This window comes from Leptonychotes weddellii, chromosome 15 (genome assembly GCF_054177405.1).
Source record: "Leptonychotes weddellii isolate Sample4059 chromosome 15, ASM5417740v2, whole genome shotgun sequence".
In the NCBI taxonomy this organism is placed as follows: domain Eukaryota; kingdom Metazoa; phylum Chordata; class Mammalia; order Carnivora; family Phocidae; genus Leptonychotes; species Leptonychotes weddellii.
Window position 1 is genome coordinate 36,083,467 of NC_138383.1, and position 20,826 is coordinate 36,104,292.

The 20,826-nt window shown below is 43.9% G+C and overlaps 1 long non-coding RNA gene and 1 other non-coding gene across 2 annotated transcripts in view; one reads left to right on the forward strand and one right to left on the reverse strand.

The window, feature by feature from the left end:
- The window catches only part of LOC145717393 (uncharacterized), a 313,191-nt gene that overhangs the window by 198,352 nt on the left and 94,013 nt on the right, over window positions 1-20,826 (reverse strand). The gene's annotated exons all lie outside the window — the stretch shown is intronic.
- On the forward strand, window positions 1,850-2,063 carry LOC115940346 (small nucleolar RNA U3). The gene has a single exon (XR_004075118.1). It is a non-coding gene; the product is annotated as a small nucleolar RNA U3 (small nucleolar RNA).

A 20,826-nucleotide genomic window follows, 5' to 3' on the forward strand; every position in this document is an offset into this window, starting at 1 on the left:
TCTAGCCTCTGCACGTACTGTTTCCACATTCTGGACCCAGTTTCCATCTTTCTCCTGGCTAAGTCCATTCCATTCTCCAAAGACTCAACTCATGCATAACTTCCTCTGGAAAACTTGCTAGAGAGGTAAAAAGCCCATCTTGCTTCCCTACTCTTCCCAAGGGTTCACATAAAATCATGCTGTTTTGTAGTTGTTGTTTCTTATCCCTCTGGTATGTGGCACAAAGTGAGGCAGATCTCTGAGCAACTCTTGACCCACAGCATTCATCTTTCTTTGCTCTTTCCTAACAGGGCCCCACTTTGTTCTGGTACTCACTCTCTCCCAAGAAGCTCCAAGTTTCAGGGAAAGCTGACAGCATCTGATTGGTCCAAGGGTAAATGCGCTTCCTTTCACAAGAATTGGCTCAAGAATGTCATGTGACCCAGTTCTGGCCAATGAGATCTGATGTTTCTTGAAAGAAACAAGAGGTGCTAGATGTCCTTGCTTCTTCTTCCACATAGGATGTATGTTTGGTGCCAGGGTCCCTTTGGCAGTTGGGTGAATTCTATGGACCCCTTCGTAGAATGATATTTTTAAATACATCAAATAAACTACATGCAAAGAATTATAACATAACACAACTACTAAAATATTGAAACAGCATATTTATGATATAATAATATATGCAATACTTTGTTAACATATTCAATATCAAGATCTAGTGGTGGGTCTAATAACTACTATAATTTCAAATTAAGCATAAAGTATATTCATGATATATTCACAATTATAATGCTACTTGAAAATACATGTGATTTCTATTGGCGACAAACCCACACTGCCCTACTACTACTGTAGTTTGTTACCTACATTCATAATTGAAGGAAATAACAAATTTTAGTTAGAGTTTGATGATGTGATTCTTTTTCCCACTCAGGTTCATGGGTCCCTGAGTTTATCCATGGAGCTCAGAAAAGAACCCCCGATCTGGACTTTGTACTCTCTGGTTGTGATGGCTGGAACCACTGCAGCCATTTTGCTCACAACCTAAGGATGAACTAGTATGGAGGTTAGCATAGCAAAAAGATGAGAAGAAACTGGGTCCTTGATGCTGATGCTGAGTCTCTAAACCAACCAATCCTGGAGCCCATGGACTTCAGTTATGAAGAGTAATAAAATTACTTATTGTTCAAGCCCATTTGAGCCAGGGTTTCTGTCTCTTTAGCCAATTTTCAGGGAATGAAAAATGTTTAACTTTATATCAGAGTCACTGTCATAGGACAGAACAAATGCAACATCTACATTGAGCTCCCAATCGAAGAGGAAAGCCCCTCTCCTAACTAAAAGCCATGTATTTTATTTTTTTATTTTAATTACAGTATAGTTCACAGAGACTAAAAGCAATTTAAACTACCCTGGTATGTTCACAGTGTAGGACAATACTGATCCTCCAGAGATCGTGTCAGCCCTGAGCCCTGGGCCACAGAGGCTAGAGAAGCACCTGTCTCACAGCACCATCTTTTTTTTTTTTTTTTAAGATTTTATGTATTTATTTGACAGAGAGAGACACAGCCAGAGAGGGAACACAAGCAGGGGGAGTGGGAGAGGGAGAAGCAGGCTTCCCGCCGAGCAGGGAGCCTGACGCGGGGCTCGATCCCAGGACCCTGGGATCATGACCTGAGCCGAAGGCAGACGCTTAACGACTGAGCCACCCAGGCGCCCATCCCACAGCACCATCTTGCAAAGCATATTGGATGGAGGTGAAGCCTTGCACAGGGACCAGTCGACGAGAACTCTTTTCCTAACTACTGCATGGTGAGCATGCCTGAAAGCACTAACAAGGATTCTGAATTTAAAAGCTGACATTCCAAAGACTATACTGTCAGGGATCATTTCTACAGTTCGTTACTAGAGAAGTTTCTCTGAACATGTAGAGTACCCAAAACCATGAAGAGGAGGTGCAATGTCCCTTTCTGAGCATGAAGCTGGCTCTGGGCGTGGCTTCTGCAGCTGCCCTTTGTCATTGATGATCATTCTTCTCCTCCTTTGGGAAACTAGGAGGGAAGGGACACCATCTGAGTAGTTTTCGGGGGGTGGGGGAGGATAAAGGCTGACACGCCATCATCTACAGCAAGGGGTGAGAACAATGTGGGACAGCCAAAAGAGCAGTACTATTCAAACTATTAGTCCCTAGAAAAGATGGAACTTGAGCACATGTCAGAAACACCTTGAATATGCATTAGGAACATGGGAGAGAGCTTTCAGGGCCCTGTCCCCATAGGTTCTGCTTCAATAGGTTGGCAATGGACCCCAAAATTTGCATTTCCAAAATGTTTGGGGTTATGCTGATGCTGGGGACCACACTTTGAGAAGCACTCAAATGTTTCTTGAAAGAAACAAGAGGTGCTAGATGCTAGGTGCCTAGAAGCTGTACAGCAACCCAGAATTACTTCCTCACCCACATGGCTAATGAAATCACTTAGGGAAAAGGAACTGGCCTTAAAAATTCGTCAGGTATTAATATTCTGAGCCATTGATCTAGTTTTCTTTACCAAATGTGGTTTGAGCCAGGATTGTGATTTGGTTCTATCTTTGGTGGTGGAGTGCTGGATAAGTATAAGTACATAAGTGTACATAAGTATATTACATATACTTACAATGAAATAAATTATGTTAAAAACAAAGGTAATAAATACTCAGAACTCCTCACTTTCCAATTATTTTACTACATTTTATTATTATCTATGCTCTTGAGGTTATTTACATCTAGTCTGTATGGTAGAAATACCACAAATAATGCTGTGCTATTTTGCATCTCTTTCCAAATCCACATTCCGTGACTTAAAGGTGGTAGATTGAAATCAGCCACGGTGAGAGTATTTACATCATGGAAATTATTGATTGCATAGACTTAAGAAAATAATAGAGAAATGTCAATAATGGAGATTCGATTTAAATGCATGTTGTATCTATAATTGTTACATTGTGACTGGAACAGAAAATTCAGGAAACCTTCTCCCAGAGCTCAAAACCTACTACGTGATTCAGCAAAGAAGTCACTGTGTCATTAGTGAACAAATGAAGATCCAATAGACATCTTTGTTGTTTCTCTTCTGTCTTACTCCTTAACAGAAATGAAAACACAAACCCATACTCACATCGGAATTATACTCACTTATTTAGTGACGTAAGCGCCTTCTTTGCGGAATAGGATAGTAATCAAGCATTTATTCATAGTCTGATTTTGTCAAATCGTGGTTGAATTGCAACCATAGTTTGGCTATGGACACGAGAGTTCAACAAAGGTCAAGAATCGTGAGAATCAATTGCCTATATGGAATTTACAGTACTGCATTGTGTATCTTGTTATTTGTAAATGGTGTGCTACATTCCTTTTCCATCTATAAAATTTATAAAATTTTATAATATCATATATAAATTATATAAAGTTTACAATAAGCTTTTTTTTTTTTCCTGGAGAGCTGGTTTTTTAACATTTACCAGCACCATCTTTTAATCATCTTTGAATCCTGAATGGGGTAGGCCCTCGCTGATCATTAAGGTTATGATTCTGGTGCCCAGAGTAAGCACAACGGGGTGAGCAGCTCCCTTACAGAATTGTTTCACCAGGCTTATTTCTTTTGAATGGGCCGCCTGTAACAATAGTATCTTTCATCCTTGTTGCAATTGTCCTTGAGTGGGGACACTGGTGCTTTCATCCTCATATGCATAGTTCGGTGCACTTGCCCTCACAGGGAGACGCCCTGAAAGTAACAAAACTCGCAGAACCAGGGCCACACCCAGCCTTCCAGTAGTTGTCTTTTCCTACAGGTTTACCGTGACACATGGCAGACAACTCCCCGGAGAGTCCTTCCGTGAGAACAGGACTGGGGAAGGGAGCTTCCTTCCTCCTCAGAGGTCCGGGGCAGCGGGGCAGCACGCTAAGGGGGGGGGGGGTGGGTGCTCCAGAGGCGGGCAGGGCCACAGAAACAGAGCATTCTGGGCAATGGTGATTACTATGCAACACGAGGCCTGGAGCTCCACCGGGAGCAGAGGGTCTCTCCAGAGCTATGGAGATGTCAGACTGGATGGACGTGTTCACCCACACCTCGAGGACTCCCAGATATGCTAGAGAGGGGAGGCCTATTCCTACAGTTACTCAGGTGGGACTACCCAGCAGCAACCTTCCAGTCCCACGACTTAGATCTCATTTGTACCCCATTTGTCAAGCTTCATTTTGCAGACAAGAAAGCCCATCTCAGGAGAGCGATGACTCAACCAAAGGAGTCACAGGGTGAGTCAGAGTCCAGTGCTGTGGATGTGTGTCTGCTTCACCCAGTCTCTGCTCCAGGCAATGAGTCTCCTTTAAATAAGCAGGGGAAGCATCAGCTCCTTGTATAGAAACATGCTGAGCCAGCTGGCATGTCTGTGAATCAGCATTTGTGCTTCTCCCAGACCATTTACAGATTCTGGGAAGGAGAGTGCAGAGTGAGGGTGCTCCAGAAGCATGATGCTCACAGCTTTTACACAATGGCCAAGCCCTCCCCACCTTGGCTCATCATCCACCTGTTGCATTTGTATCAGTCTGGCACCCCAATACAATGCAAGTTCCTATAGGCAAGGAACATGATGTCCATGGGCTTTGCGGTCAGAACTTGGTTTAAATACTGCTGTTGCCACTTATTAGCTGTGACATCGGGCAAGTCCATCAAATGGGGAAAAAGTAAAGGAACAAAAATTTATTGAAGGCCTATACAAGAAGGATCTTTATAGTTGTAAGTGGTTGAATCCCAACTCAAACAGGATTAAGCAAAAAAGATAATTTACTGGCTCAGCAATCCCATTAATCCTGGAACAGATCTTGTTGGCTTTGGACGTGTTTGGACCCAGGGGAATATCTTCAGGACCCACACTCACTCTGTCCGTCTCTGGAGTCCCCGTTCTCTTGTGGACTCCATTATCAAACGACTCTTTACTCAGAGTAGGAAAATGACTGATCAAACTCCAGTCATACATATGCTGCGGCTCAGGCCAAGCAGAAAGGAGAATACATCTCGTCTCAATAACGCCCTCAGGAATCCTAAGAGTCACTTGGATTAGACCGATCTGAGTCACATGCTGTACCTCTGAGCCAATTACTGTGGTGAGGTAAATTCAGAGCACTGATTGGCCATGCTTGGGTCACATGCTCCTTCCTTAGCCAATGACTGTGGGGAGGTAAATTCAGAGCACTGATTGGCCATGCTTGGGTCACGTGCTCCTCCCCAGGAGGCGGGGATGAAGCCGGGTCCAGAGCACAGGAACTACAAATGGAGTAGGCAGTAGAGTTTTGCAAAGAAATGCTTTCCCTGAAAGCAAGGGGAGTGGATTCTGGATAACCAAAAAGTGTCGTCACATGCTTGGTTCATTATTTTAATCAAGCTCTCATAACAATGTAATTTAACCTTTCAGCTCTACAGTTTCCTCTTTTGAAATGAGAATAATGATACCTAATAAGAAAAATAGCTACCACTTATTTAGTGCTTACTATACCAGGCACTGGGCTAAGTGCTTTATATATTCCAACTTAATTATTTATGTCTTAAGATTGTTGTTATTTTTTTTTAAGATTTTATTTATTTATTCATGAGAGACAGAGAGAGAGAGGCAGAGGGAGAAGCAGGCTCCCAAGGAGCAGGGAGCCCGATGCAGGACTCGATCCCAGGACTCTGGGATCATGACCTGAACCAAAGGCAGATGCTTAACTATCTGAGCCACCCAGGCACCCTTAAGATTGTTAGACGTAAATTAAAACAGATGACTTAAGAGGTCCTAGGCATTGTACCTGGATATAGTAGATGTTAAATGCTTAAATGTATTTTATTTGTATCAGCCACTCACCTACTACAGTATTAAGCATCTAACTGGTACGTATTGCAAAAGTTGCATTAATGAATGAAAGTGTGGATTATTTCTGCATTTAATTATTTATATTCTACCTAGTTGCACAAAGGATGTGATATAACACACAGGACGTACATTCAGCAATATAGTGCAATATATAGAGGAAAACAAAATCAGAACCAATGGACTATGTAAATTAGAATAGAATAGCAAGGTAAGTGGAAAAGTAGAATGCATTCATGGAGACCATGAAATTAGTTTTTGAATTTGGCTCTGAGTTTCCTGGTAAACAAAAAGAAAAGGGAAACCCCATTAATTGCAGTTCTACAGTTCAAGAGTGTGGTTGGGGTGGGGGGGCGTGGACAGAATCTTATCATTCCTCAGGGAAAAGAATTTAATGCACTGGATTTTAAAAGGTAAAGGAATTATGGTCAGGGGTGGGGCAGGTACAGGGACAGCTACCGATAGATCCTGTTCAGGGACAATGGCAACTCTACCACAGAAAGTAGTGGGCAAGGCAGTATCTCACCTCTCGTGGGGCAAATGCCCGAGGTACTTCGATAACAGGATGAGATGCCGCTTTTGGTCTCTGATAAGAACTTGATCTCTGGAGGCACAGTGCTTCCTACAGCCTTGGAAGGACTTCCCTCTGACAAGAGTCCACATTTAGAGAGGAAGTAGAACCTTGTCTCTAGGAAGAGGCTGACCCCGAGGGCCCGAGCTCCCTCCTCAAGGCCCAGAAAATGTTCCCATGAAGCTTCGGGAGGAGAAATCAAGGGGTTCTCACCTAGCATCGCTCCTAGACAGGGCACCTCCTTTTGACTCCAAGGCTCTGGCCTATAGCTGGGAGAGAGTTAATTGTGGCGACCCAAATCTGCAGTCCCATTTTAAGCATGCTGAAAATTACTTTTTAATCCTGGCTTTCAAGGCTTGCCCGGGGAGCCATCTGCTGCACCCTCCCCCACCTCGGGCACATGGGATTACTCCCACCTGCCCCGCCTCACTTGCTTTTGTGGGTCCTAATTCTGCTCCTGTCCATCCAGAATAATAATAATTTAGAGGATGACAGTTTCATCTGTGGGGTGGGAAGCGAGCCTAGATTTTAAAACAACAAAAATCAAGGTCTTCCAGCCCAGATTAAATAGAAAGCAATTTGAGAGGTCAGAATCCGTAAACAATTTGTAGGTCTAGGATAATCAGACCTCGCAGCCTCAGGGATGCGGTGCCATCTGCTGCAGGCTTCTGGGGCTGGGCAAAATGGAGTTTGGGGTTTTTCTGGGCTTCAATACTTGGGCATCAGCGGGTTACAAAAGTCAGTGATGCACCCATGACTCTGGGTTCGTTCCACCCAAGGAAACAGCAGAAATCCCTGAGCTTCCTTTGGAGAAAACCCAGAGATTATGGACCAATTTGTGTAGACCACCTACTGTGTGCCTCAGGTTACACTCTTAAGGACCTCACTAACCAGCGGAGGACAGAGATGAGTCAACAAAGAGGACCCAGTATTAAGTGTGAAGTGTGCTATGAAAAGGGGTCTCTGGGAGTGCTGAGAGAGCACCAACCCTCTGGGTTGGGTGGAGTTTAAGCTGAGCCTTAAAGAAAAGGAGTTCACCGGATGGACAAGGTGAGACAGGGCATTCCAGGGAAAGGGAATAATAGCACAGTCAGAGGTCTGAGAGGGGATGGTGCTTCTGAGGAGGGTGCAGGGAAAGAGTTCTCATCCCCATGGCTGATAGAAGCATTGATTGCTTGGGTACCACCTCTATGAAGGACAATCTAGCAATAATTTTGGAAATTTCAAATACACATATCCTTTCACACAGAAATTCCACTTCCAAAAAAAAAAAAAGAAAGAAAGAAAAGAAATTCCACTTCCAAGAATTTATCTTTTAAACACACTCCCAATGTGCAAAGTGACGTACTCAACAAGGTTATTCAATAGCGAAAGGTTTGGAATGACCTAAATGCCCACCAACAGGAGGCTGGTTAAGTGAATTATAGTACAGCCATACAAAGAATATTCTGCAGTGGAAGAAAGAATGAAGTAGTTCTTTATGTTCTGGTATGAAATGATCTCCAGGAGTATTGTTAGGTGATAAAGAAAAAAAAATGAGGGATCAACCAAATGCAATGTGTAGACCTTGCTTGAATTTTGATTTGAACAAAGCAGCATCTGTTAAAAAGGGGGAGAGAGATAAAGAGGGGGGAGACCGTTAGGGAATCTGAATGCTGACTGGATAGTTTATGATATATTTTTTTACATGTGATAGATATTGTGGTTATATATTTTTTAAGATTTTATTTATTTATTTATTTGAGAGAGAGAGAAACAGCATGAGAGGGGAGAGGGTCAGAGGGAGAAGCAGGCTGCCCGCTGAGCTGGGAGCCTGATGTGGGACTCGATCCCAGGACTCTGGGATCATGACCCGAGCCAAAGGCAGTCGCTTAACCAACTGAGCCACCCAGGCGCCCCGTGGTTATATTTTTTAAGTCATTCTTTTAGTGATATATGCTGAATTATTTATAGATGAAATTATATGATATCTGGGATTGGCTTTAAAATAATCAGGGGTGTGGGACACCTGGGTGGCTCAGTCGGTTAAGCAGCTGACTCTTGGTTTCAGCTCAGGTCATGGTCTCAGGGTCCTGGGATCCAGCCCCGCATTGGGCTCAGTGCTCAGCGGGGAGTCTGCTCAAGGATCCTCTCTCTCCCTCTGCCCCTGCCCCTGCTCATGCTCTCACTCGCTCGCTCTCTCCGTCTAAAATAAATAAATAAATCTTTTAAAAAATAATTGGGGTTAGAGCTGGGGGTATCAGTAAAATAAGATTGATCATGTATGAGAACTCTTGAAGTGGGCTGATGGCTATATGGGGGTTCACACTATTTTCTCTACTTTTGCTTATGTGTGATTTTTTTTCTATGATAAAAAGTTCTTAGGGCGCCTGGGTGGCTCAGTTGGTTAAGCGACTGCCTTCGGCTCAGGTCATGATCCTGGAGTCCCGGGATCGAGTCCCGCATGGGGCTCCCTGCTCGGCAGGGAGTCTGCTTCTCCCTCTGACCCTCCCCCCCTCTCATGTGCTCTCTCTCATTCTCTCTCTCTCAAATAAATAAATAAAATCTTAAAAAAAAAAAAGTTCTTAGAAAGCAAGAAGCAGAGTAGTATATTTAATATGCTGCCATTAAAGTAAAAAGAGCAGACTCTCACAAAAAATTACATATATACGTATATATATATATATATATACACACACACATAGATGTGTATTTATTGAATGAATGAATATTTTCTTGGGAACTCTCAGACTATTTGGGAATAAAATTAGCCTAAATAGTCTGATAGTAATAATTATAGTATAGTCTGAAAAATGGGAGGATATGAAGAAGGAAATGAATAACCGTAAGCCGGGAGAGGGGGTAGTTGAGGAAGATTTCTCAAGAGGAGACGATATTTGTGCTACAGCCCAAAAGATGCCCAGCAGCTTGCCAGATGAGGAATGTGAGGAGTCATGCATTTTGAATTGAAGGAAAATCAGGAGCAAAGGCAGGAAACTTGAAAGAATGTAGCATGTTTAACTAAAAATATGACTTTTGTTTAAAAATTACCAAAATCAATACCGTACTGTTGTCTTATATATAGAAATTTAACAATAGCTCTTCAAAAAAAAAATGTATGCGCCCACAAAAAGAAAAAAAAGAGAGCAGAAACAATAGATTTGCCTCTTTGCTTATATGTGTATAACAAGTCTCTGGAAGAAACACATGTAGCTGGTAAAATCAGCGGCCTCTAGGAAGGTGGACTGTGGCTGGAAGACCGGGCAAGAAGGAGACTTTTCAGTTTTCTTTTTTGCATCTTTTGAATTTTTTTTTAAACGTAAGACTATTATTTATTTATTTTAAGTAAGCTCTACCCACAATGTGGGGCTTGAATTCTCGTAGAGCACGAGATCAAGAGTCTTGTCCTCTACTGACTGAACCAGCCAGGCACCCTGTTTCTTTTGAATTTTGAGTCAAGTGAATGCATTACCTATGCTTTTAAGTTGAAAAATTTTAAAAATATATAAGATTTGGCATCGGAATTACCTGTCTAGCTTGAGCAAGTTACTCAGCCTCTACCTCTGTGAACCTGTTCTTCATCTATGGGATGGGGACGATAACATCAGAATCTTCGTCATGGCGGTGTTGTGGGATTAAATGAAATACACTAAGTTAAATAATGTAATAAATGAAATTCTGCATGGAGAGCACTGTTCTGAACACCAGCTGACATAAACGGCAAGACCAGGACTCAACCCACAACAATTTGATTCCACAGTCTGTGTACTTTCCAATCCAAAAGTTAATCACCCGGTCAAGTTCAAGAGGGTCCCCAGGTTGCAGACGGGAATGGGATCAGTCTGAAGCTTAGATGTTATGGCCTCGTGGGTCTTTATTATCCATGATCAGCTTTGCCAAGAAGACTGTGCAGGCAATCATCATCAGCACTCCGATATTTTCAATGGCCTGTCTCTCCCAGGAAGGATCACTGAAGGTCAAATGGATGAAAGGCGTAATCTTATCTATACAACCAGGACCAAATCTTTTTTTTTTTTTTAAGATTGTATTTATTTATTTGACAGAGAGAGACACAGCGAGAGAGGGAACACAAGCAGGGGGAGTGGGAGAGGGAGAAGCAGGCTTCCCTCTGAGCAGGGAGCCTGATGCAGGGCTTGATCCCAGGACCCTGGGACCATGACCTGAGCTGACGGTAGACGCTTAACGACTGAGCCACCCAGGTGCCCCCAGGACCAAATCTTACTCTCTGAGAGAAGTGGTTCTTCCCAGAGCTGCTCACAGACCGCTGGTTCCAACAGCAGAGAACCCTGGCCTGGAAGTCACGAGGTTTGAGACCCAGGGTTGGGAGTTGAGGTTTGTCTTTATTCGCAAAACATATAACCTAAATCATATACCTTAACCTCACTGGGCCTAGGTTTTCTCATCTGCAAAATGGGAATAAAAATGCCTGCCCTAGTTACCTCTTGGGGTTGACGTGAATAGTTAATGCAAAGATATGTGTGATAGTACACCTTCTAACTCAGACTTGAGACTATTAGGATCTTTTCCAATCCACTTTACCCACGCATATTCTTTGGTCCACAGAGATGTATCCTCTACACAAGTTAAAAATGTGATCAAAGGTAAGTTGAAAATGCTGACCTTCCATTAGCAAGTCGAAGCTGTCACTTTGAAGTTCCCTAAACTGTCCTCCTCTCCTCTGTCAAAGAGATTACAACACACAGGTGGGTGGGAAGGATCCTGTGCCCCATAAATACATGTAGGCGATATCCATCTATTTCAAATGTCTGTCCTTGCTGAGAGCTGCAGCTGTCTTGATGTGGCTAAATGAAGTAGGGAAAAATCAGAAAAATGCAAATGAGATTCTTATTTTAGGCAAATCAATCTTAGCAATGCTCATATCTGATCAAGCTTATCTTTAGGACGATCATTAGGATAATGGATTAATGCAAAAGTTTATTTTTGCCCTGTCTGTTCTCAGCTCTTAAGATCCTTCAGATCACATCTTGACTCTGCCAGACAGCCCCCCAAAACTCCTTATAAGTCAGTTTGGCAACAGTACCCCCAGCATTAAGCTGGAGGGGACCCTGGCAATCACAGGGTCCAGCTCACCCCAAGGTCACCGGCACCGCGCTGCTCCCACCTCTTCTCACATGACATGAGCCAGCTGCAGCCACTCTTGGACTGCAGGGTTTCCTGTGGGCAGCCCCAGAAAGGGGATGAGGAAGATATGTGGGACTTTTTTTCATGAGGAGGTTTTTGAGGGACAGTGCAGTGAGGAGGTTAAGGGCATGAGCTTGGAAATCAGGCAGTCCTGGTTGAATCCCAGCTCTCTCATTTACCTGCTGGGTGACCCTAGCTTCCATGAGCCTCAGTTTCCTCATCTGTAAAATGGGGATACTGACATCTATTTCATAGTGTTGCAGCGTGATCTAAATGAGAATCATGTGTGTAAAGCACTTTGCAGGACATGTCTGACATGGGGTAAAAATGAGAGCTACTGAGCACTTCATATGCATCAGCACTGTTCCGGATCATTTATGTGCACTTACTTATTTAACACCAGCAACAGGCTTACAGCATAGGTGTTATTAGTCCCCTCTTAAAAAAAAAGGTGGGGGGGGAGAAGCTGAAGACCCTGAGAGGTCGAGGTACACAGCAGAGTGGCCGAGTTAAGATTTGAACCCATGGCTCTAGAGCCCAAACTCTCACTCCTACCTTTCAGCTACTGGCAGCTCACTTTTTGACCTGACCAAGATGGAGAAGGGGTCTCCCTGCCTGGCACAGAAGCTGGACTTGTCATGAACCTTTCCAGAAGTCTGTATAATGAGAAAAAGAGGGCACCTGGTCAAGAAGGGAGAGGCACGTAAGGAGAAGGTAGAGGGGACACGGTACTTTCACAATGCAATATGAAAGAGGGCCAGAGGTATCCCATCGTCAGGCAGCCACCTTCTGGTGTGGAAACACCATCACCTGGCCGGAGCCCCCAGCGGCCCCCTGTCCTGAGCCTGAAGCTTTGGCTAAGGTTCTCAGGATGCTGGAGAAACATCCTAGGTCTTTGCGGAAATGAAAGTCAAGGCACCCTCCCAACGCCTTTTTCATTTCAAGCATTAGATCACTTTGAACCAGAGCCACAGTGGGACTGGAAGGTGGGAGTCAGACCGGGGAAAATGGTATTTGGAAATATCCTCCCTCTGAGTCCAAAAATGTCTGGCTATGGAAAAGCCCAGATTCTTAGGAACAGCATAATGATTGAGACTAAGGACTCAGAACTCAGGCCTGTTTCAGCTCGAACACTTACACAGATCCATGACCTTGGGAGATGGTCTTAACCTGGGGTCTTGATTTTCTCATCTGTAAAGTGGGGCTAACAATACCTTCCCATAGGGTTTTGAGGATTAAATACGAGAATTTGCACAGAGCCTAGATAGGGTCTGGCACGGAGCTAGTGGTTAATAAATAGTAACTAGTTTTTGTTATATGTGGTGGTTTTAAATTTCTGAAAGACAAAAATACTGAAACAAAACAAGTGAACATGGTGGGGGGTGAGGGAAAGAGAGGCAAACCAAGAAACAGACTCAACTATAGGAAGCAAACTGAGGGTTGCTGGAGGGGAGCGGGGGAGGGGATGGGGGAAATAGGGGATTAGAGAGGGCACTTGTGATGAGCACCGGGTGTTGTACGTAAGCGATGAATCACTAAATTCTACACCTGAAACTAATGTTACGCTTGTATGTTAACTAGCTGGAATTTAAATAAATATTTGGAGTACAGGAAAAAAAATTAAAATCAAAAATACATATTCAGTTGACTGTGTGTGTCAAGTGGGGAGGGTATACACACATACATATAAACATGCCTTTATACGTGGTTCCCCAGATATGTCACTGAAAGACCAGCCCATGCTTGAATCAATGTGGGGCATATTCTACCTACTCCTCAGTCCAGTGGGGTGTGCGAGACAGCGATTATTACCCCCATTTTAGAGATCAGGAGTCTAAGGGACTCAGCAGGATCTAAGAAGCTTGCTCAAGGATTCGAGGCTAATCCAATGTCCCTTCTACACTTCTCTTAGTTTTCCTCAGATTTTATGCCCACCCTCCCCTCCCACACAAATTCTTTTTCAAACAAAAGGATTATGGATTCCCCCAAACACGTCTGGTTATGGGGGCGGGGGGACACGTTAGAAGAGGGGAGAGGAAAAAGAAAGCAGAGGATGACAGAGGAGGGTGAGGTGAAGGGAGGGGCGCTGTCTTTGTTACTAAGACCCAGTCCCCTCCTCAAGGCCAAGAGCAGCACCCACCCACCCTGCCTGCCCCGCCCCCAGCCTTGTGTCTGCCCCTCCCAGCCTTGTCCTCCCAAGGGCTTATGGAGATGCCCCCCAGCGGGGTCCCTGTAAGGGGCTCTGAGCTCCTGGGACTCTGAAGTGCCTTCCGGGGCCTCTGTCCCACCCTGCTGCTGGCTCCGTGCGCCTGCCTCCGGGCCGTGAAGGGTTTGTGGTACAGCTGAGATTCCAGAAGGGAAGGAGCTGCACGGACGATGAAAACAAAGGTGAAGGCTCTGCAGAAAAGAGACCGGTGTGAGGATTATAGGAAGGAGGGTGCGCACACAGTAGGGCTCTGCGGACAGAGGCCGGTCCTCCCTGCCCCCCAGGGAGCTCTCGGAGGCCCCCACCTGCCAAAGCTGCGTTTCAATTGGTCTCATACACTCAGGCTTCACTCCATTACACATGGAAATTTGGCTTCATTGATATGAAGGGGCTAATTACTACATGAAACATAATTACAAGACAGACACTGTCAGTGGGACGGGGAGCTGCCACGGCGGCTGGGGCCGCTTCTGTGTTCCTACGGGGCTGCAAGCTGCCCGGAGCCCCGCTCCGCTTCTGGCCCTGAGAGTTCTCGCTCTACGGAGAGATGTGCTTCTCCAGGGGTCGGCGGTGCCACGGATTTCTGGAACTCAAATCCAGTTTTCCCTCTGCTTTTGCTCCACAGTTGGCGATAGGTTTCCGCAGGAACCCGCGACGTAATAAACATCATACTTAAGAGCGGAGTTAGTCTTAAAGGAATCACTTAAAGAGAAAAATGACAGGAAATGATACATCTTAAAACTAGCAAAAAGGAGAAGGCCGTGTAGAAAATATAGGGCAGCAGCGGCTGCTTTTCTCTGGGTGACATGAGCCCCAAGAAAGAGCTGTATGTGCAGTGGGTTGCCTGAGAAATATGCTCTTTTCAAGTCCTTTATGGTTTAGGTTTTTTGGCTTTAAAATAATATATCGTAATTTACACACATATACACACGAACACGCGCAAATATAAACAGGCAATAATCAGAGGTCAAAAGGTCCATCCTTTTTGATAATTAGAGAGACAAATTAATTGCAGCTAATATTTATGGAGCACACTCTCTGCCAAGCACTGAGCTTTGCGTATATTGATTGTCCATCTTCACAACAGTCCCATGTGGAGGATTCAATCACCCCTAATTGACAGCTAAGGAACTGAGACTTATGGGGAAGCTCCGCCAAGGTGCCCAAGTTCCACAGGTAAACGCCTGAGCAAGAGTTTGCAGGCAACCTATCTGAATCCAGAGTCTGGATTCTCAAGAAAAATGAGAGAATCCCCCAAACTAGCAGTGACATATTTTCAAGAATCTCAAGAAATATCCCTCTCTGAGATCAAGCTTTTGACCCTTGATCACCAATCTTCAGGAAAGAATCTTAAGTATGAAACAAGTCTAATGCACAATGATCTTCTTTGCAGAATTACTTACCTATAATAGGGAAGAAATTGGAAGTTAAATGATCAACAACAGGGGAAAGGTTAAATAAATCTGGCACACCCGTAAGATGGGAGTATTATGCAATGACTAAACCTGATATTTATAAAGAGTTTATAACAACATAGGGAAATGTTTGTTATATAGAATTTTAAAAAACAAGATTCAAAATATATATGCATTACAATCTCTACAAGAAAGAGATATGCAAAGAAAGACCAAATGTTAGTTGGGGTTTTTTAAAGCATAATCATGACTACAAGAAACAATTTTCTGTCTTTTGTGATGGCCCTTCATTGTTTGTATTCTTAACAGCTTTTCCCAGGCTCTACCCACAATCGTAAGGCCTTTATGGTGAGATCTTGCTTATCTTCCCTCACAGATGTCTGTTTAAAAGAACCACCATCATCATAATTTATTATTCCCATAACTGTAAGTTTTCACACAATGGGCTTCCCTTAAGCAGAAGATATCTGTGCCAAAGTTACCTCTGTTGTCCTGGCTAATGACATCAGGTATGGAGTAAGGGACTTTTTTTTTTTTTTTTAAAGATTTTATTTATTTATTTGAGAGAGAGAATGAGAGAGAGCACATGAGAGGGGGGAGGGTCAGAGGGAGAAGCAGACTCCCTGCTCAGCAGGGAGCCTGATGTGGGACTCGATCCCAGGACTCCAGGATCATGACCTGAGCCGAAGGCAGTCGCTTAACCAACTGAGCCACCCAGGCGCCCTGGAGTAAGGGACTTTTTTAAGACCAGAGAGGGGGACGCCTCAGGGGGCAGAGCTGCAGGTTCCTAGGAGTCTCCCCCGCACCTGAATGGTCACTGATTCATTCATTCACACAGTCAACAAACCTTCACTGGATGCCGACCATACGTCAGGCACCACACTAGGTTCTGGGAACATGGAAATAAAAAACATGTCAAAAAGTTTAAGTCCTGTTTGTTTGAGGAACATCTCTGCGGCATGCGTAAGAAAAGTGGAGGAAGCTGAGGCTGAAATAAGTAACTGAGACTGTAGCAAGTCATTGGCTGGAGACAGAACTAGAAACCAAGTCATCCAACACTTTGCATTTGCTCCTTTCTTGATAGAAGGAGAAGGGGAGCTGGGGAATGTGGAGTCCTCTTGCTGGTGTGGGATGGTGGCTTCTTTGTAATAGTAATCAGTTCAATCAGTAGTTTCTGGAGCCTGCAGTGGGATGAAGAAGACCGTGGCATGGGTGGCTTGTCTTCCACAGGCCAGGCCTGTGCCTAGGTACTCACAGACTGGGACCCCTTAGCCCCAGTCTTCCTAAGACAGATGCCTGAGGCCTACCCAGGGTGTTCAATAGGCTTGGTCTCTCGAGAAGCGCCATGCTTTTTCAGTCCAGGGGGACATTGCATTCCCCCACTGTGCAGGGGTTTTCATGCTAGAGTAGAGTGAGAATCTTGGGTTCTGTTCCTTACTCCACCACTTGCTAGCTGTGTGACCTTGGGCAAGTTGTTTGTTCTGTAATTCAGGGTCCTCAGAACTGTGGCTGTGGCCAGAAGCCACAGCATCATTTGAGGGATGCTTAGCCTGCTTATTAGTTCCAGGGCTTTTCCCTGGGCCTACTGAATTGGATTTCCAGAGAGGGGCTCACATTCTGTATGTGTAATGACCGTCCCAAGTGGTCCTTATGACCTCATCGTAAGTGTTCAATAAATGGTAGATTTATAGGGTTTAATTTACTTATCAATATCTACCATCAGTTTAACAGTGATGTCACTGTTTCCTTCAAGAACAATGAGTGAGTACAGTGTTTTACATTTGGATAATTAAAGGGCTGTTCTGAGATTTTTCTTAAAACAGCAATCTTCCCCAAAGATGAATTAAGGTCTCTAAATCCAGTTACAGAAAATGATGATCTGTAAATTGCAAATGAGCACTTTTTCTGCTTCTACCTACTAATGCTTCAAACACTTCAGGGCCTGATCATATATGGACATTATCATGTGAAGCACTCTGTAGGGCCTTGTATACAATATTTCATCTTCAGAATTACATTAAATTCACATATGCAACTTCAACACTTGTTTTTAAAATGTAGCAGACTCAGAAACATAACCCTTGCTTTGGGAAGTTGTCATATATGTTCTTATTACTCAGTTTATTCATCCTTCTAAATCTTCACACCCAAGCGTGATCAGTTATGTCTATCGTTTATTATTATAGATTTTCTGCAGTCTCTTCTACAAATCCTTTAGTATATCCTTTCTGAAACACCACTTCTCTTCTAATATTATCTGGTTTTCCAACTTGTTAGAGTGATACTTTCTTCTCCGTGTAAAATTGCTGACATCAATGAGGTGTGAATTCACTCTCCCAGGTTTTGTTCCTGTATGAATTCTCTGGAGAACCATAAGTCATGACTTCTAGATGAAAACCTTTGCCTATTTTTGCTCATTGATTTCTTAGAAAAAGCTGTGTGACATCTAGATAAGATGAGCTTCTTATGTCATATGAGGGTTGAGCTGTATCTGGAAACTTATCCCATGTTCAACAGACCACAGGACTTTTTCATATGAATTCTCTTTAAGTTTCAATTCCCTTTTGAGGTTGTCTCTTGGTATTTCCAGTGACCTTTTATTCATGCCTTTGTTTTTCTGGAAGAGGCTCATCAAATTGCCCTCCACAACACTGCTTTGGAAGACCCTGCTGGTCCCTACCACTTGCCTAGACCACAGTATAAACACTTGAGGCAGGACCTCCAGTTTGGTTTCCTTCCAGGAATAATAGCAATATCAACTATTCATGTGCATTCTGCTAAAAGCTTTACCTACATTATCCCATTTAATCTTCAAAATAAAACTTCAAAGTGGATACTATTATAATCTGTATTTTGAATATTTAGTTCAGAGTGATTAAACAACTTGCTCAAGGTCACACAGCTAGTAAGTAGCAGACTTACTTTGGACGCTAATGGCAGTGCTTCTAATCTCTGAAGTGCTGCCTAAAATCCCTCTCACTTTTGATCCTGTCCCTTGTGACCTGCTGGGAGCCCCAACCTTGCCAAGGGGAAGTCCACAGTCTTTAAAACTTGCAGCCCAAGGTTGGCACTAAGGTCTTGCCCAGCCCAGCTGGACTTGCACCACCAGAGAGGCTTTATTCTCCAGCCTCTGTGCTCCTCCACAGCCATTCTCTGAGAGATGACATCATGATGAAATTACTTCCTGCTGCTCCAGGCACTCTCTTGCAACTCCAGTGCCCTCAACACACTCCAGTTGCCCAGTTCTAATTATCACCAGGCTGAGTGGACCCTTGGAGAAGCCTCAAGGCAGAAGAGAACTAAATTAAAAGCCCAGGTGGCAAAGATGCTATATTATGTCTCTGTATAACAAATTATCCCCAAAGTTTAGCAGTTTAAAACATTTATTATCTCACAGTCCCCATTGGCTAGGAATCTGGATGTAGCTTAGCTGGGTGCCTCTGGTTCAAGTCCTCTCATGAGGTTACTTACAGTCAAGCTGTTGGCCAGGGATGTGGTCTCATCTGAAGGCTCAACTGGAACCAAAGGATTCAATTCCAAGCTCACTCACATGCTTGTTGGACAGAGGATATTAATTCCTTGCCATGCCACATGGACCTCTCCATAGGACTATTTACACATGGCAGCTTGCATCCTCTAATACAAGTGAGCTAAGAGAGAAAGAAGGAAAAAGCCCATCTAAGGTACAAGCCACAGTCTTTTTATAACATAATCTCAAAGTGCTCCATCACTTTTGCTGAATTCTATTTGCTTGAAGTATGTCACTAGTCACTCAAGGGGAGGGGATTACACAAGGGTATGGATACCAGGAGAAGGATATCAATGGGGGCCATCTTAGAGGTGTACTAGACAGCATTAGTAGAACTAATTCCTTACCACCATCAGCACCCCCCAAAAAAAACATACACACTAACTTTGTTCTTCTCTTTCTGAAGCTTAAGTTCTTCTCTAGAAAATAGCTTTTACAATCTCTTCTGCTTGACTTTTGGAGACCCCTATCAACAGGATAGTATAATAGTTGACACCTGTCAATGTTTAGGGACTTCTAGATGCTGGGTCAAACATCTCAAACTTGAAAGATGTAGAAACTGAGGCTTTGAGAGGTGAAGTAACTTGCCAAGATCATATAACTGGCAAAGAGCAGGCATATAATTTAAAAACAAAACCATCTGACTCCAGAATCTTGTTCTCTTTACTATGCTAGTCCATGCACACCCCTTATTTTTGTTTCTGCTCACTCTCAATTTACAGTAACTATGACTCCTGCAATTTGGGAGAGGTGGAGGATATTTTAGGCAAAAGGAAGATATGTTTCATTTTAGGGATCTTCCCAACCTGCCTGTAAAGGTAGAGGGGACACATTTGGGGGGGAACTAGATAAGTGAGTGCTTAGACTTGCAAGAAGCCCCACAGAAGTTTTAAGTATAGTAATAAATTGAATATGGAAGAGAAGATTATCCATTGGAATCCCTTGCTCCTTCACTCCATTCCTAGCCAGATGTTGTCAGGCTGACTTCTTTTCCAGGCTCTTGAACTGTGCTCCCACAAGCTCAGATCCACTTGAGATCCCAGGGTCAATGCTAAACAAATTGCTAATTGATTGTTCCCTGTATCTCAGACACCATGCAAAGATTTTTACCTATGTTGGGTCGTTTAACTCCTACAAATATTTCTGCTGATGTGCGCTCATCATCTTGAGGTGGCTCAGCTGGAAATGATCACAGTAACAAGGGCAATGTGGCTCTAGGAATGACCCCAGTATAAGCTAGATGGTTTCATTCTGCTCCCTCAGGGAACACATATGCACGTGATCACAAGGCAAAAGAGGATGAATGGGTCAGGGAAAATCCATCTTGGACCTCATTCAGGCAGGCTCAGCCATACAGTGAGCTGAGACCACAGCCACATGCCTGGTGAGGAGCAGGCAGAAGTGTGAAAAGGCAAGGACCAAGCTGAATGCGCCCTGGGATAACCACACAGCTGGATGCCAAATGAACAGTTCATGCTCACCTGTGGTTTAGCTAGCACAGGCACCAACGTTTCCCAATCTGTAGATTAGGGGGTGGCAGAAGGAATCCAAGTGAAATCAGGCTTCCTGGCTTCAGATAACTGGTCTCTTCGCAGCAAAAATCAGGCCAGAAGGACTTAGTATTCTTTGTTCCCATCCCAGAAAAAGAGCTTCCAAGAATGAAGGAGGGTTTTAGGACCCCAACCAAATAAGCTGAATTTAGGGCAGTACTTGAATGCTCACAGAGAGCTAGAGTCCTCTGCAGGTACCCTAGGCAGAAGCCCAGTCATCAGAATAGTACCAACATGGTGGGGTTGAGGGTGGAAGGATGGGAGAAGAAAGAAAAAGAAGGGAAGGTAATGGGAAGTGCATTTTGCTAAGAATTCAGGAATCTAAGGTTCCAAGCATGTCATATCCAGGTCTTCGGAAGTAAGACTAATTCCAGACCCCATTGGCCAATGGGCTGAGACTGCAGATGGAGGAAAACCCTTGACCAGAACAATTGGTTTAAAAGTTTGGAGGAGGGGCACCTGGGTGGCTCAGTTGGTTAAGCGACTGCCTTCGGCTCAGGTCATGATCCTGGAGTCCCGGGATCGAGTCCCGCATCGGGCTCCCTGCT